Below are 15,666 nucleotides of genomic sequence, written 5' to 3'. Positions count from 1 at the left end.
TATGCACTCTTCGAATAGGAATCCATTTTCTGACAGATCCTGGCTTTCGTGCTTTGGTGGGTCTCCGAGATCCTTTCAATGACCTATGTTGTGTTGAAGAGATATCTATCTGATCCGATATCATTTGCTCGATATAAAACAAGAGGAACGGATATAAAATCAGACTTAGAAGTAGATCTTGTCTTGTTTTTCATAAATATTAGGATAGAATTTGATAATTTGGTCTCAAGTCCTCACTTGATACATGCTAAATTTTGTCAGGCTGAAAAGTTTTAACCTTTTATTTTGTGGTATAAAAAAGGGCTTTCTGAAAACCTTATGAACTTGTAACAATCAGATCTTGTAGTTCTGAGCATGAAATTCGACATAGTCTAAAGTGTTTAAACTCATTGCTGATTCCGCGGGAGTGAAAAAGGATGCCATGAAAGAGTTACCTCCAAAAACGAAACTTTTATGATGCGGGTTGAGTTGAGTAGCAAGCAACAGGAATATTAGAAATAAAATCTTTCTTGTGACTATCAGATACTATGTCGCTGTGGTGGTGCGCACAGGTAAGGAATCCAGGTTACTAAAACAAAGATTTTTCATTTATATCTTTTAAATGTAAAATTTCGCAAGACATATTTTTGGTTGAACACAAATCTCACTTATCAACGTAGTTATGGAATTACGCAAGCTCTGATGTCATCCTTGCATGTCAACCTTGTTTCTCGAGGGGCTCATACTCAGGTGAGTATAAATGACACGATCCAATTAATCAATCTGTTTAAGATCTAAATTTGTGCTGTGATGGAACTGGATGCAGGAAGAAATTGTGTTTAGTATGGAACTGCGAATCCTGATGTCAGTGTCTCGGTGTCGAAGTCGATGGAGTTTCATATAGTGGCACATTTGTCATTTTTTTATCTATCAATTATCTAATGAAAATCCGTACTTGATATGTTTGTTACATCAGATTAGAGAATCGTACTCGCATTTACAGAGGATGAGATCACAGACCTATATCTCTAAATTGGACTCGTTAAGTAAATTTTAGTAGAGAATTTTTGCTCGTCGTGGAGCTAGTTCTCAAATGGCTTTTTGTCTTACAGATAAGATGAACATCTAGAATTGGCTTCGGAGGCTTTAGTGTTTTGTCCTTGTCGTCCTTTACGGTTATGAGCGTCTTTTAGATGTTGTGGGGATGTTTTTATACCATATGTGTTTGTGATGGACTGTGTAGTGTTTTTTTTTAAATTGGAAATGGACTTTTTAGTTTTGCTTTTATATATCTAATACCTTACTTTGATATTGTAGTCTAGGTATCTTTTTAGGCTTTGTTGGTCAATGAGTCCCGCCAATTTTTTTTCTCGATGTTGCCTTGTTGATTGTTTCGACTTCTTTACGCTGTCTTTACGCTGTTATGTTCTTATTTACCTGTTATTCAACTTTTTGTTTATTAAATCTGATGTATATAACCTTAAAGTACTGTATTTTTGTATCATCTGTGACCTAATCAGTTTTGACTCTACTCTTTTTTGTTGTTGTTTCATTTACTTGTTCTGCATCATTATGGCTGTTAATTTTGTGTACCTTAACATTTTTGTGTTGAGATCGTTCACGTCTTTTGGTAAAAAAAAAAAAATAATGTCAAACTTCTGTTGTATTTTTTTTTTATGTATTACTTCAGAATGTTACTTTTGTTTAGGTTCTTGTTATTGCTTTTTTTTTTTTTTTTTTTTTGTATGTGCTTTCTTCTCTGCTTACTTTTTTTTTCTTTCTGTCTTTAGTCCTTGCAGTAAACGGTATGACTTTAATCTGAGTTTTTGTTGTGTTTTACGTGCGTATTTTAGATTTTCTGTTGACCACGCACTTTGTTATTTTGTTTATTAAAGTCAATTCGGAGTTTCGGACCATCTTATGCTTAGAATAAAGCAACTTTTATGTACTTATTTTCACAAACTGATTACTGATATATCTTTTGTGGGTATCTTTATCCTATATGGTAGAAAACATATGAGGAGTTTGTTTTACATTCGTGCTTGGGTCTGATACTTTTTATAGGAACTTATGTAGGGATTTTTTGCTTACAATTTATTTATAAGTTAATTCGGTGTTCTGGGAAAAAACCAATGTGCCATTAAGGATTTTATACTATTAAGACTGTGTAATTATTTTTGTAGCCTTAGTTTTGTATTACAGTACCTTGATTATTCTAAGTGAACTTGCTCAAAACTGACTAATCTCTATTTTCTTCACCAAATTAGGTACAGTCCCAAAATCAATCTTTGAAGATTTATTGACATTCAAAAAAATTATTGACAAAAAAATCGATAAATCTTAAAAAAAAAAAAAAATAGAATCTTTACAAATTTATTGATATACATAAATTTTATTGACAAAAATGTCAAAAAAACCCTAAACCCTAAACCCAAATTGTGCAAAGGCTTCTAATTCTGCAAATTGTGCTAATTCCAGAGAAAGAATTTGCAAATTAATAAAACCTGGTGGTCGAATTGACTCAGTGAGTTCTTATTATCAATATACGAAGAGACGGCATTTCAAAATTTACAAACGGGGTCTTTTGTTGAATCTTTTTCATGGCTCGTTATTGTGTCTGTTAGGATATGCAAAACCTCATATGTTATTGTGTCTGATTCTTATTTCTTTGCTTTTATGGTGAACGCCCAAAACCAATCACAGGGAACAGTGAAGCTTCATAGGGTTTAGGGTACAAATTTTTTTCCCAAACTTACAAAAAAAAAAAAATAAATAAAATGAAAAACGCTTCGAATGCATTTTGTAACTTCACATACACATAGTGAACGTGAGCATTCATCAACTAAAAAAACAATTTATAATCTCTCTCTCTGTGTGTGCGCGCGTGTGTGTGTGAATATTAGTCAAGAGACTAACGATCTAAGGTTATGTAATAGCTAAAAGATTTGTCAATTTGTCTGAAACATATCCATAACTCTCAAGAAGATGAAAGAAATTCTAGTAAAATAATTTGTTTGTGGAGTTTCTTCAGCAAGGGGGTGTAGCTCATATGGTAGAGCGCTCGCTTCGCATGCGAGAGGCACGGGGTTCGATTCCCCGCACCTCCATCTCCTTTTTTAATTATTATTTTTTTTATTTTATTTCTCGTTACATTAAATAAACTGATTCATCGTATCACACTTTTAGGAAGGATAGAGATAAATCTCCTCCGTGATCTGTGAAACCTTTATACATCCTCACCTTCTTCGGTCAGTGTGAGGAATATTATACTTACTACAAACAAATAATAAGATTAAATATTACTAAAGCCTATGAATAAATACTATACTTCAAATCCCACTTTTTTTAAATTACAGTTTTCCATTAAAAGTATATATGCGACCATGTATTTTTAAAATTCATCGGTTCTTCTGCAAAATTTGTTTACTACATTAAATTTATCTCTTGTAGAGAAATATATAACCTTGTCTAATTTAAAAGATACTATGTGTAAAATGATTTAAAATAGCCATTGTTTATTACTGTAATCATCAGTTAGAAATCAAACGAAAAGGGATAAATCTTTCTTGGGCTAATTTCGTTGGGCCTTTTGAATAAACAATTTAGCCCAATTTCACTCTTCGATTTAGAGCCTGGTCCAGTGCTTTCGAAGAAAAGAAAAAAAAAATTATATTGCTATGTTGGACAGGAAATGCTACGTCAATAAATTAAGATGTTAAAGAAGTCAACAATATCTGCTTGGAATAACTTAACTGGAAAGGAAGACAATAAACTAGTCTGTTACGATAGAAATCACTCAAAATATATAAAATTACGACATTTCCGATTCATACAAGTTATTTGCTTTTAATAAATAGATGGATTCGTAGAAGCACCGTATTCATATATTCAGGTTCCATAGATGTCTTTATGTTTCCTAGTGCTTTCTAGTACATACTTAATTTACTAAAATTAGAAAAACATGTTTATCATAGAAAGTTGATTTACATATATATATAATGTTTCCTAGTACTTTCTAGTACATACTTAATTTACTAAAATTAGAAAAACATGTTTATCATAGAAAGTTGATATATATATATATATATATTTACAGTGAAGAGATTTAAATCAGTAAAATCAGGAAAACCATATAAAAAGTGTCATTAATTAGGATCAACAATATAATAAATATGGCATCTATTTTATATAATTCTTATATTGTCGAGGGTGATCAGATAGTAATAGCTAACAGGCGAGGGTTTTGAAGTAAGAAATTGATAACAATGTCATAATTCATAAATAGACGACGCCAAAATAAAAGGGCAAAAAGCCAAAAACCAATGGGCGTGTGTGTGCATGGCTGTAACTGTAAAACCTAGGCTGAGAAGTAAACAATATCTTATAGGCCTGGTCCTACGTCACACGTTATTTTCCACGCTCAATGATATCATTTTATTTGTACAGATTTTAACACTCATATAATCTCACTGTCTCAGTTTTCCAACTACTTTGATTCTATTTCTTTTCACACCGGTTAATATCCTCAGAAAGTTCATACTTAAACCTACATGACAGCTTCATATTTCTGAGCCCAGGATATTAAAATAATCCCCACCACGCTTCTTCTCGTTTTTTTCTCCTTCGCTATCACTTGTTTTTTATCAATCATATAATTATTATTGACGATTTATCGTAATATATTGATAATATTTTTTTGCTCACAAAAAAAGTGATATAAAAACAAGTAATATATTGATAATCGACTATCACAATTTAAATCTTTTAAAATGAATTCTATAATCGTAATGTTTTTTTTTTTTTATAGATTTCTACAATCTATTAAGACCAACATTTTTTTATGTTATCTTTCATTTTTCTTTTTGATTTTATCAAGATAAATGAGATTTTTTTTTTTTTAAATCTTATCTTGATTGATGAAGTGTACTAACAACATCAAAATGTTGTCCAAGTAGTGTCTAAACGACATCATAATACATATTTATGTGGAAAAAGTGTCATATTTATTTCACAAAGTGTCATAAAAGCATTGTAGTAACATCACAAAGGCATCGGAATAACATCGCAATAAGCGTCAAAATTTTATCTTACGAACATCTAAATACTATCGATTAAGCATAATAAAAGTGTCGTAATAGTTTCTAGTCAGCTTATTCTTATTTTTAGTATTGTGTGTTTTTCGACCGGAGATCTCTCAGAACTTTAGGCGCACAAGCTTTCATCAAAAAGATTATGAATTGTTACTTGATTTTGGGATGTCAATTATTGGATGGTTCTTGCTTGGGCATCATTGCATTTTAAAAGTTTATCCCTGATTTTGGGATAGGGTGATGTTTCGGCTAATCTTGAGTGGCTTCAGTCCTGCATTTAGCTAGGTCTCGGTGGCTTTTAGGCGACTCTTTTTGTGGCTTGCTTAATCGGCTTAATTTCGTGGAATTTCAATTGCATATAAATTGCTTCATGGTAATATTTTAATTTGAACGGAAATTATTTAACGCAACAAAAATGTTTTTTTTTTGTCTATTTTTCCGATACGAGGGAAATTACTAATCAAATTAACTGAAATTGAGTGTATGATATAGAGTGGTTTAAGTCAAAGTGATAGGGAGGGTATGATGAAAAATTAATTAGAAGAGGCATTCATAAAGTAAGAAAACATAGTTTTAGACTAAAACTATATATCCGATTAAGCCTTTGTATGTGTGAAAATGATAGTCCACCAATTAATATTAGCGATGATGTCGAACCATATTACCAACTTTAGCAAAGAACAAACTTTTTTGCGTCCATGCTTGTTACGGAAACGTGTTTTAGCTAAACTATTCAACCGCTCATTGTCAAAATGATTGTAATACTATTTATCTACTTTTATACACTTGAAATTCTATAATATAAAGCTGTCTTATATCATGACGTAATATTATATATCAAGAAGCAGAGTATAACAGATTTGAGAGGGATAGTGAGAGAGAGAGATTTAGTTTTGACTTTGTATTGAGTCTATTGATCAAAACTGAATTATCAGAGTTTGTTACAATGTATTAATACTGTGACTATGAGACTATTCGCAGCCGTTGATTGCATAGCTAAATCTAACGACTCTAAGAGCATTTACACTTATAACTTAATATTATATATCCAGTATTATGTGAAATTCTATAAGATGTGCATTTGAACTTTGTCTTTGTTACAAATCTAATATGAACGCCTAGTGGATTTGGTAACACCGATTTTTTCCACGTGTTTTATGGCCTTTTATGATAGTTAAGCACACAATACCTTTCTTCAGGCCCGGATTTAACAAGTGTTTCCACACGAGAAAAGAAAAGAAAAAAAAAATGACTAAGCCCATCGAATTCATACCATCAACGTGCAAAGTCTAAGGATCAATTAGTCAATTTAGTATGTGGACGGAAAAATGAGAAATAGTTAACAAATGTTTAGTAACATAACGGAATAGTAACATGTGTTAAAGTAATAAAAGAAATGAAAAAATGGTATAATATAATATAAAAAGACATAATTATTTGTGTAGATGTGGTTGTCGGAGAGAGGAAATGCACGTGCGTCACCGAAATCATCGAGCCAATATTTTGAACGATGAGATGCTGCGCACGTGCCTCTCGGTCAAAGGTCAAAAAAGCAGTGATTGTATTACACGAGTTGTGTGGGACCCCCCAACCCGAATTGAATAATAATATTTATAATAATAAGCCAAAGATAAGAACGATGATTAGGATCGTCTGCTCTTTTTGTTTCTCTTTTTTCTTTATATTTATTTATTTAATTAAATTTAAAAAAAAAAAAAAAAAAAGGAGGAAAGGTTATGTGCACTTTTTGGGACCATTGATATGTGTTATTTACATCGCGTTTTCACCGTCCAGCTCATTTTCAAGAGACATTCTATTTACAATTTGATGTTATTATACTAATCAAATATAAATATAAATCAAACAAATAATTTACGCCGATGTTAAATTTATCAATTGATAATCACCGTACAATTGCTATACATTTATTTTAAAGAGCCATTCTATTATCAATTAGAAAAATCAAACTAAGAAGAGGAACGCATAGCAATAATTTAAATTAGATTTATAACGTATAATTTTTCATAATTACGATGAAGTTCCTTTGTATTCCAATAATTAGTCGCTTTTTTATTCTTATCATATTGAATTGTTTCTCTATCGAGATGTTGTTCGTCTTTTCTGCAGAGTGGAAAATTTAACATTATTACGTGATATTCTTCTCAAGGAGGGGAAATGAAATACAATAGTGGGTATATATCACGAAAAAAAGCAGGGAATTTGTGTAGACAAATAATTACATAGAAAATCATTATGGTCGCTAATAATAGCAACTACGACCCATATACTTTAATAATTTTGTGTAATTATTGATGTGAGATCTGGTGTGATCAATATATAAAGAGCTACGTTACACATATCATAATCTTTCAAGATTTACGCTGTACTTGTACACATACTCAGATACTCTATATTCTATATGCCTAAAATATTATCATGGGTATGATAATTGCTGAATACTGCCACGTGTTCGCGACGTGGCGACTTGATATGTTACCTGTATATACAATATATAGATGTACGTAGTGACTAGTGATCATGTTTTCTCTATATGATCTCGTTTCTTTCCTGTTATATTTTACTCTCGTTTCACAATTCACAACTATACAAAAATTAACTCATGAAACAAACAAAGAGACGTATAGTTTAAGTGATATGTGTGTGTGTGTATATATATATTATTACATGTTGTGATTGCACATTCTCTTTGTCTGGGTTCACCACGTGTGATGTCACATGCCGTTTAGAAAGGACGTAGTAGTTGTACAACCAAGTCACCAAGATATGCAACTTGTTTATATATGCATACATTTTATATTAGATATATTGTCAAAGTTTGGTTATGATTATATATTCATAGTTATTTATATATAACTGAAACAAAGTAAATTTGCTTGTGAGATCTCTCCCTCTCTCTCTCTCTCTCTCTCTCTCTCTCTCTCTCTCTCTCTCTCTCTCTCTATATATATATATATATATATACATATATATATATATATATATATATATATATATATATAAAGTTAGTTTTGATCTGTATCCATTATTTTGAATGTTTTGGGTATACATTCTCAACTCTGTGACATCCAATTAGTCAAAAGTGGATGAACATGACTACGCAATGATGATAATATATATATTTTCTCATTTTCTTTCAATCATTCATATAATTGTGAACCAAATCGAATAAAAATCATGTTCAGATATATTTATTTATAAATACCATATATAATTAAAATTTAAGATAGACTACGTCTACAATTATATGGAGCTACAAATATAAAATATATCTAGAATTGGTGATCGTTCCATTAAAGCGACAATCTTAGTGGAATTAGGTCAATACATCAAATTTTTCCTGAATAAAAACCACTTAGTCTTGTACTTATGTTATCACATTAGTTAACAATCAGAAATTTAAAATAGCTTTGACGTAATCCTACATTTTTACTTTAATTCCGGAGAAAAGGATCTTATTCATACGAACTGAATATATTATTATATACACACCGATTGTATTTGTATGTAGTTACTTTTTTTTTCCCCTTACCTTAGCTGTTTTATTGTATATCGATCATTTATACTTTTCTTTTATATGGACTTGAATATTTTTTTAGACATGCGTATAATAACACTTTGACTACTGATGGAGACGAATCAAATTTATACTACATATATATCTATATATATGTGTGTGTATATGTAAAATAAATAAAACAAAGCTCATATATATATATATATATATTATATATATATATATATATATATATATCTTACCATCTGAACAGTTATTTGTGGTGACAGTGAACAAAAAAATTGAAATTAATAATGCGTTGACAAATGTTGATGTTCAACTTCGTTACTAGAAAAAAACCCGTGATATTTTATGGTATTTCCTATAAGCTTACTATTTATTTTCATTTTTATTTATCTTGAGCAGCATATATAATTTTTTTAAAAAATCAACCACAATGACTCCATTCATAATCATAACGGCAAATTGGCCAAAACCAAGCTTACAATGTTCGGAGGGACCAACCCCATCCAGAAAGAAACACCGCCAAAGTTTAAGCATATCTTAACTAACAAATGAGAATAAACATAACAACCCCTAAGAATAAGCAAAAACTCAAATCTATATAAAAATAAAGTACAACAAAAACTTTGATCTCTTCATTAACTAATCCGATTTCAATGGAGGGCGTAACTTGAGCGTTGATGACATTGATATAGCTTGAAGGCAGCGAAAATAGATATAAAAAAATAAAAAAATTGAAAGCAAAGACTAGAAAAATTTAGCAAATTTCACTACACCAAAATAGTGGATTATGTGTACTTGACAACGGTTCCTCAATAATCGTTGTATAAATGTAAACGTTTAAAAACGCAATAATCGTAGAATTTGGAGTGATTTACGCGGCAAATTTTAAAATCATCACGAATACTCCCATTCACGAGGCTTTGTATTTGCAGAGCAATTTTGAAAAATTAGCGTGAGAACCCATTTGAAGGAGGTTAGAACTACGGTTACTTAAAATCATTGTGCAAAATAACCAGACAATTTAAAGAAAAATTGCATTGTTCATCGCGGTGAACACATAAGATCGCCTAAGAAACACATTTGCACAAAGCTTTAACAAAGACTTCTGTACAAAACGTCACAAAATGAAGAAGCATAAAATATATTCAAATATTTCGCCGTGGTCAAATCCATATAAAATACACTTCACATGACATATTTGTAAAAAAAAAAAAATTGGAAATTAGTCACTCCTATTATTACTAAATTGTCGCATCATCAAGTTTTTGTATAAATTGAGAGATTTCGAAAGAAGAAAAAAATAAGAGAGTTTGAGATACATGTAGAGAGTTTTAGAGAGAACGAGAGCAATTATGAATGTTAAAAATGAGAATGAAAATGATACTTTATGAAAAAATGTGAGGATTAATTTCTTTTGAACATGGGCAATTATAAATGTTACTTTATATACACCTCGTAATTAAATAAATATAGGCAATACTGTTTGTGAGATTCGATCGGTAGGAGGAGAATTGATCTTGCCACTTGTCTCAAACAAGATTGAGTTTTATTTTCTTTATTGTTGTTTAATTATTATAATTTTTATCTGCATAAAAGAAGTCCATATTAGCTGTGTCCCTAACACACACACACACACACACACACATATATATATATATATACATATATAATCCAATGTTATTTTGTAAAAGAATAAATTATTAATAATAAATAAAACATGGTGTAATAAATGGTGGGTGGCGAATTCACCGAACATGTTTATCATAAGTGTAGTTTATGTTTGATATTTAGAGGGCATTGCTTTGTACAAAATCACTTGCCGTGAAAGCTGGGGAAAAAAAGTTAAAAATTTCAGAGAGAATAATCACCTGATGATCAGGCTTATTGTTCCCAGTTTTCCCGGTGACGTTGCAATATGTTTGAGTTACACACAAATAAATGGCCATTTTTTTCATTTTATAAATTCTTCTTAAACAATATACCTCTTCATCCGGCTTAGAGCCTTAGACCATCTCCAACTCATAACACAAAATTAATGTAACTTTTACACCAAATAAGTGCAATTGTCACATAAAAAAGTGTTTTCATCTCTAACACACAACACTAAATCTCAAAAAAAATATTCTCTTTTTATTCTTTTCAATATCATTTCATATCAATTGCATATTAACCACTCTATTAATTATCAATTGCATATTAACTCTTCTATTAATTTATTATGTCTATAATAATCTTATTAAATTTTAAATTATTTTTCTATATCAACAATATAGTATGATTTTATAATAATACTAAATATTATGTTAATACTACAAAATTAATATAAAAAATCACCCTAAAAAATAATTTTTTTTAGATTAAATTCATAAAATAAAGATTACATAAACATTGCATTTCATAAGTAAAATTAAATATTTAGATTTTATTTGTATTATTATTCGTATATTGAATGTGTATTTTATTTTATATGTATTGTGTTTAATTAATGTTATGTATTTTATGAATGTTATCTTATTTACTCCTTTTTTAATTATTGATAAGTATTTATTTTTACAAATTATTTAAATAGGGTAAAAAATATAATTTTTTTAGGGGATGAATTTGCAATTACAATTTGTTGCTTCAATTTGGTGTGGGTGAACAAACTCATACCAAATTTGTTGTTATACTAGTCACCACACCATTTTATACATCAATTCGATGTAAAAATATACGGAAATGCTTTGTAGCACGAGTCACGATTTCACACGAGCCCCACCCAAAAGCATTAAACACCAAAAAGTGTTTTAAAAGGTGTCATGTGTCAAAAAGTGTATGGATCGTTCAAATTCGTACTCGGGCTAAATAGCAACGCTAAAAAATATAATGTAGATTGGAGCACAACTCATGCTGGCTTTTCGGAACGGTACTTATCGGGAGGAAGAACTTCCGATTGTTTATGATTCGTCGACGTCGGAAATATGATTCGTCGGAAACGGCCCTTCCGGTACCGTCCGATTGCCAGGTTGAAGCACAACCCACACTATGTGTCAAGTCTAACACCAAAATAACGTGGGTTGAAAATGTTTTTAGAGCATATAAAATCACACTTCAAACACCAAATTTAACACTATATTTACTTCAATCACACGGTAAAAGACACACCAATTATAGTGTAGGTACTATATCCACATAAAAAATTTATTGTACTTTTAAAAATATTTTATATTGTAGTTCAAAGGCGTTTCTATTTGATAAACTATCAAAATATTTATTTTATTTTTAATAGGTTTAATAATATAATATTTGAAAATAATATGTTTATTGTGAAATTTGATGTTGTAGTTGGATTAGAAAAAAAAACATTGCTACTAAAATTTTATCGAAATAGTGTAATTTTAACTCCAATTTTAATATTGTTGTTGGAGATGCTCTAAATTTTTAGATATTGCATTATTTTTCTTTTAGTTAAATAGAAATGAAATAAAATAGAAAATGGCACAACTATATTTAAATATGTCTCTATATGTGCTTTTGAATTAAAAACTTTGGTCAAGACCGCCCAGTGTAACTTTCATAGAACTTTTGATTGCATGGGGACCGGAACCGGCGTTTCTAGTTATGTGAATATAAAACGGAGTGTCCGTAAGCGTTTTTAAAAAAAATATATATATTTCGGGTCTGTTTTTATATTTTTCAGTGAATAGGATAAAATTACCCAGAACGTACATATTTTCCGTGTCCTTGCACCGCGAAGAACTGATGATTTTTTTTATGCTTAATTTTTATCATTAATTGATGAGTTTTGTTATTTCTTTCTTAGAACCAATGACTTTTGGCTTTGGAAAGAAAAATCTTGTTTTAGACATCTGAGATTTCTGGTCCTTAACGGCCCAAAGTTTCCTTCCGGTAAGGATGGTAAAAGGTTGTTCTAACGGAATTGCAATGCCCATATTTATGTCAGACAGCATGTCAGATATAACACACAAAAACAATTTAAAATTAAAATGTATTATAAACTTCGTATGATGAACAAAAATAGAGAACAAAGCAAGAAAAAAAAATGTAAAGTTTCAAAACATTCAGATTTTAACAAATGAAACTTTATCAATTTTTTATTTGTTTATATAGTAATAAATGTATGTACAAATAAGTAACACACGAATATGAAATTGATTGCTATGTTTATTATTGATTCAGCCTTGAATATATACAGGCATATATGTACAACAGATTACACAAAATAATAGGAAACTAATTAACATAATAAACGCTACTAACAAATTAACGTGATATACAAACTGATAGCAGATTATTAGGAAACTAATTAGGTACGTATATGGTGGAGTGAATATCGCTCAATACCCTCATCCCCCTCCCCCCCCCCCCCCCCCCCTCTCAAGGTGGAGCTGGTGGAGAGATATCGAAGACGCCCAACTTGTGTAGTAGACGGTGTAGTGTCTGGGCACCAAGTGACTTGGTGAAGATGTCAGCAAGTTGATCGAAAGAACGTAAATAAGATGGCGAAATAAGTCCAGATAATATCTTCACACGAACAAAATGACAATCAATTTCAATGTGTTTCGTACGTTCATGAAACACGGGATTCTCATAAATGTGAATTGCAGCTTTGTTGTCGCAATGAACATTGATGGGTTGAGTTTGGGGAAAGCCAAGTTCCGACATGAGAGACTGAAGCCACTGAAGTTCAGATGTAAGGGCAGCAAGAGCACGATACTCGGCCTCAGCAGAAGAATGTGAAACCATTGGTTGTTTCTTGGTCTTCCAAGAAATAGGGCTTGAGCCGAGCATAGTGAGGTATCTTGTTGTGGAACTGCGAGTATTAGGACATCCCGCCCAATCAGAATCAGAATACCCGACAAGAGAGAGGCTACTAGAGGCAGGGAGGAGAATTCCATGGCCTATAGTACCTTTTAAGCAGCGAAGCACGCGGTGTGCCGCATCAAGATGAACAGAGTGGGGTTGTTGCATAAATTGACTGAGTGTATTGACAGCAAATTGAATGTCCGGACGAGTGACGGTCTGGTATAAGAGACGACCAATGAGGCGAGGGAAGATGGATGGGTCCGGAAGGGGAGTTTCGTCAGTGGGGCGAAGTTTGAGATTTTGTTCCATCGGGAATAAAGAGGGACGCGAACCAATCAGCCCGGAGTCAGTGAGAATATGAAGTGTATATTTTTGTTGACATGGAAATATACCCTTTTTGGAACGAGAAACTTCGATGCCAAGGAAATACCGGAGACGACCAAGGTCCTTAATTGAAAAGGAAGAAGCTAAGAGGTTTTTCGTTTTGTTTACAAAAACATCATTGTTTCCTGGGGTTCCATCTTAAAACCAATTGGCAATGATAGGAGTAACCCATGATATTTATAAGAAGCACAAATGATACATTCCCAGTCGATGTGGGACTTCCTGATACCTATTGAGCGATATTCACTCCACCATATATGTACCTAATTAGTTTCCTAATAATCTGCTATCAGTTTGTATATCACGCTAATTTGTTAGTAGCGTTTATTATGTTAATTAGTTTCCTATTATTTCGTGTAATCTGTTGTACATATATGCCTATATATATTCAAGGCTGAATCAATAATAAACATAGCAATCAATTCCATATTCGTGTGCTACTTATTTTTACATGGTATCAGAGCCAAACCCATTCTCGATGTTGGACCACCCGTTTCTACAAACTTCACGCACCAGTTGTTCAATCCTGGACGTGAGGGTGGTGTATCAGGAAGTCTCACATCGACTGTGAATGTATCCTTTGTGCTTCTTATAAAGATCATGGGTTACTCCTCTCATTGCTAATTGATTTTAAGATGGAACCCCATGATACTTTAACAATGTACAATACACTAAAAAGGTATCAAACCCTACACTAATTGCACTTACTTAGTGCATATATATGCAAGTATTGTTAGGTAAATCATTGAATTGGTACGACTTCTTGGATTAATTTTCAATTTTTATATTTATTATTTAGTCGTCGCCATTAATTTCCGAATAATTTTGGGATTCCAAATTGGAATTCCTTGTTATTAGAATATTATTATAAATGAAAGATGTAAAAATTAAGAGTAAAATTGATAAATAACATATGGTATTAAATTTTTCAAGGCCAAATATTGTAATTTCATAAACATAAAAAAAAGTCATTTTAACTACTCATGGCCAAATATCGCAATTTCATAAACATTGATCATTATGCTAATGCCAAAACTAAAATGATATATAGGCTAATCGCCCTTGTTTTTTGTTATCATATTATTTTGATTACAAATTTGAATAGAACTATTTGAACTTTAAATATAGTGGCTATTTAAACTGAAACACACTAAACAGACATTAATTTTAATTTATATATTAATTATTGTAACTTTCAAGTTTTTATATTAAGTAAAGGTTAATTGGTTGGGTATCGCTATATATTACCGTTTAGCTATCATTTTTTTGTACCTCAATGCATGTTTTTCAATTTTTTTTAACAATCAGTTGATCTAGTTTTGACGGTTTGAAATAAAATAGCAAGAGTAAAAACATCGATTTCTTTTGATTATTTGTGAACTCCGATTGCCCCTTCTCAAATTTCAACATAAAAATTAATCGTAATAGTAAAATATATTTTGATCGACACTTTTAACAGTCAAACAAACATAACTATAATTTTTTTTTAAGTTATTTAAATTTAAGTTAATGAAAGTTTTAATGAAATTCTTGATGATGGGTGGTTGAAGTAAAAAAAAAAATATACATATTGAAAGATGAACGATAATTAGTATGCTCCTACGATCTTTATGATAGTTAATGTGAATAGTGATTCGAAGTACATGTTGATGATAATTAGTATGCTCCTACGATCTTCAGGAAACTATGTTGAAATTTGAATATTAGGCAACAAAAATCACCATTTTGGTACGTCAAATGTTTGACTTTGCTTTGTTTTTAAAATATAATTTCGGTATAAGTAACATTCATTTAGTATTGATCGCTCTCTAATTTGGCTTCTACGTTTGTACTTTGTATATATATGATCAGAAATGGAAATTTCAA

The 15,666-nt window shown here is 30.9% G+C and overlaps 1 long non-coding RNA gene and 1 other non-coding gene across 2 annotated transcripts; both read left to right on the top strand.

Moving 5' to 3' along the window:
• The first annotated feature begins 12 nt into the window (after nucleotides 1–12).
• Nucleotides 13–1,485, top strand: LOC149399361 (uncharacterized). The gene is made up of 3 exons (XR_016296754.1): nucleotides 13–551; nucleotides 660–729; nucleotides 806–1,485. It is a non-coding gene; the product is annotated as an uncharacterized LOC149399361 (long non-coding RNA).
• Nucleotides 1,486–3,013: 1,528 nt separating this feature from the next.
• TRNAA-CGC (transfer RNA alanine (anticodon CGC)) lies at nucleotides 3,014–3,086 on the top strand. Its single transcript has one exon. It is a non-coding gene; the product is annotated as a tRNA-Ala (tRNA).
• The last annotated feature ends 12,580 nt before the right edge of the window (nucleotides 3,087–15,666 follow it).

This window comes from Urtica dioica, chromosome 4 (genome assembly GCF_054948205.1).
Source record: "Urtica dioica subsp. dioica isolate 48M chromosome 4, U.dioica_male_clone48M_v1_H2, whole genome shotgun sequence".
Lineage (NCBI taxonomy): Eukaryota > Viridiplantae > Streptophyta > Magnoliopsida > Rosales > Urticaceae > Urtica > Urtica dioica.
This window is presented reverse-complemented; position numbering and strand designations above follow the sequence as displayed.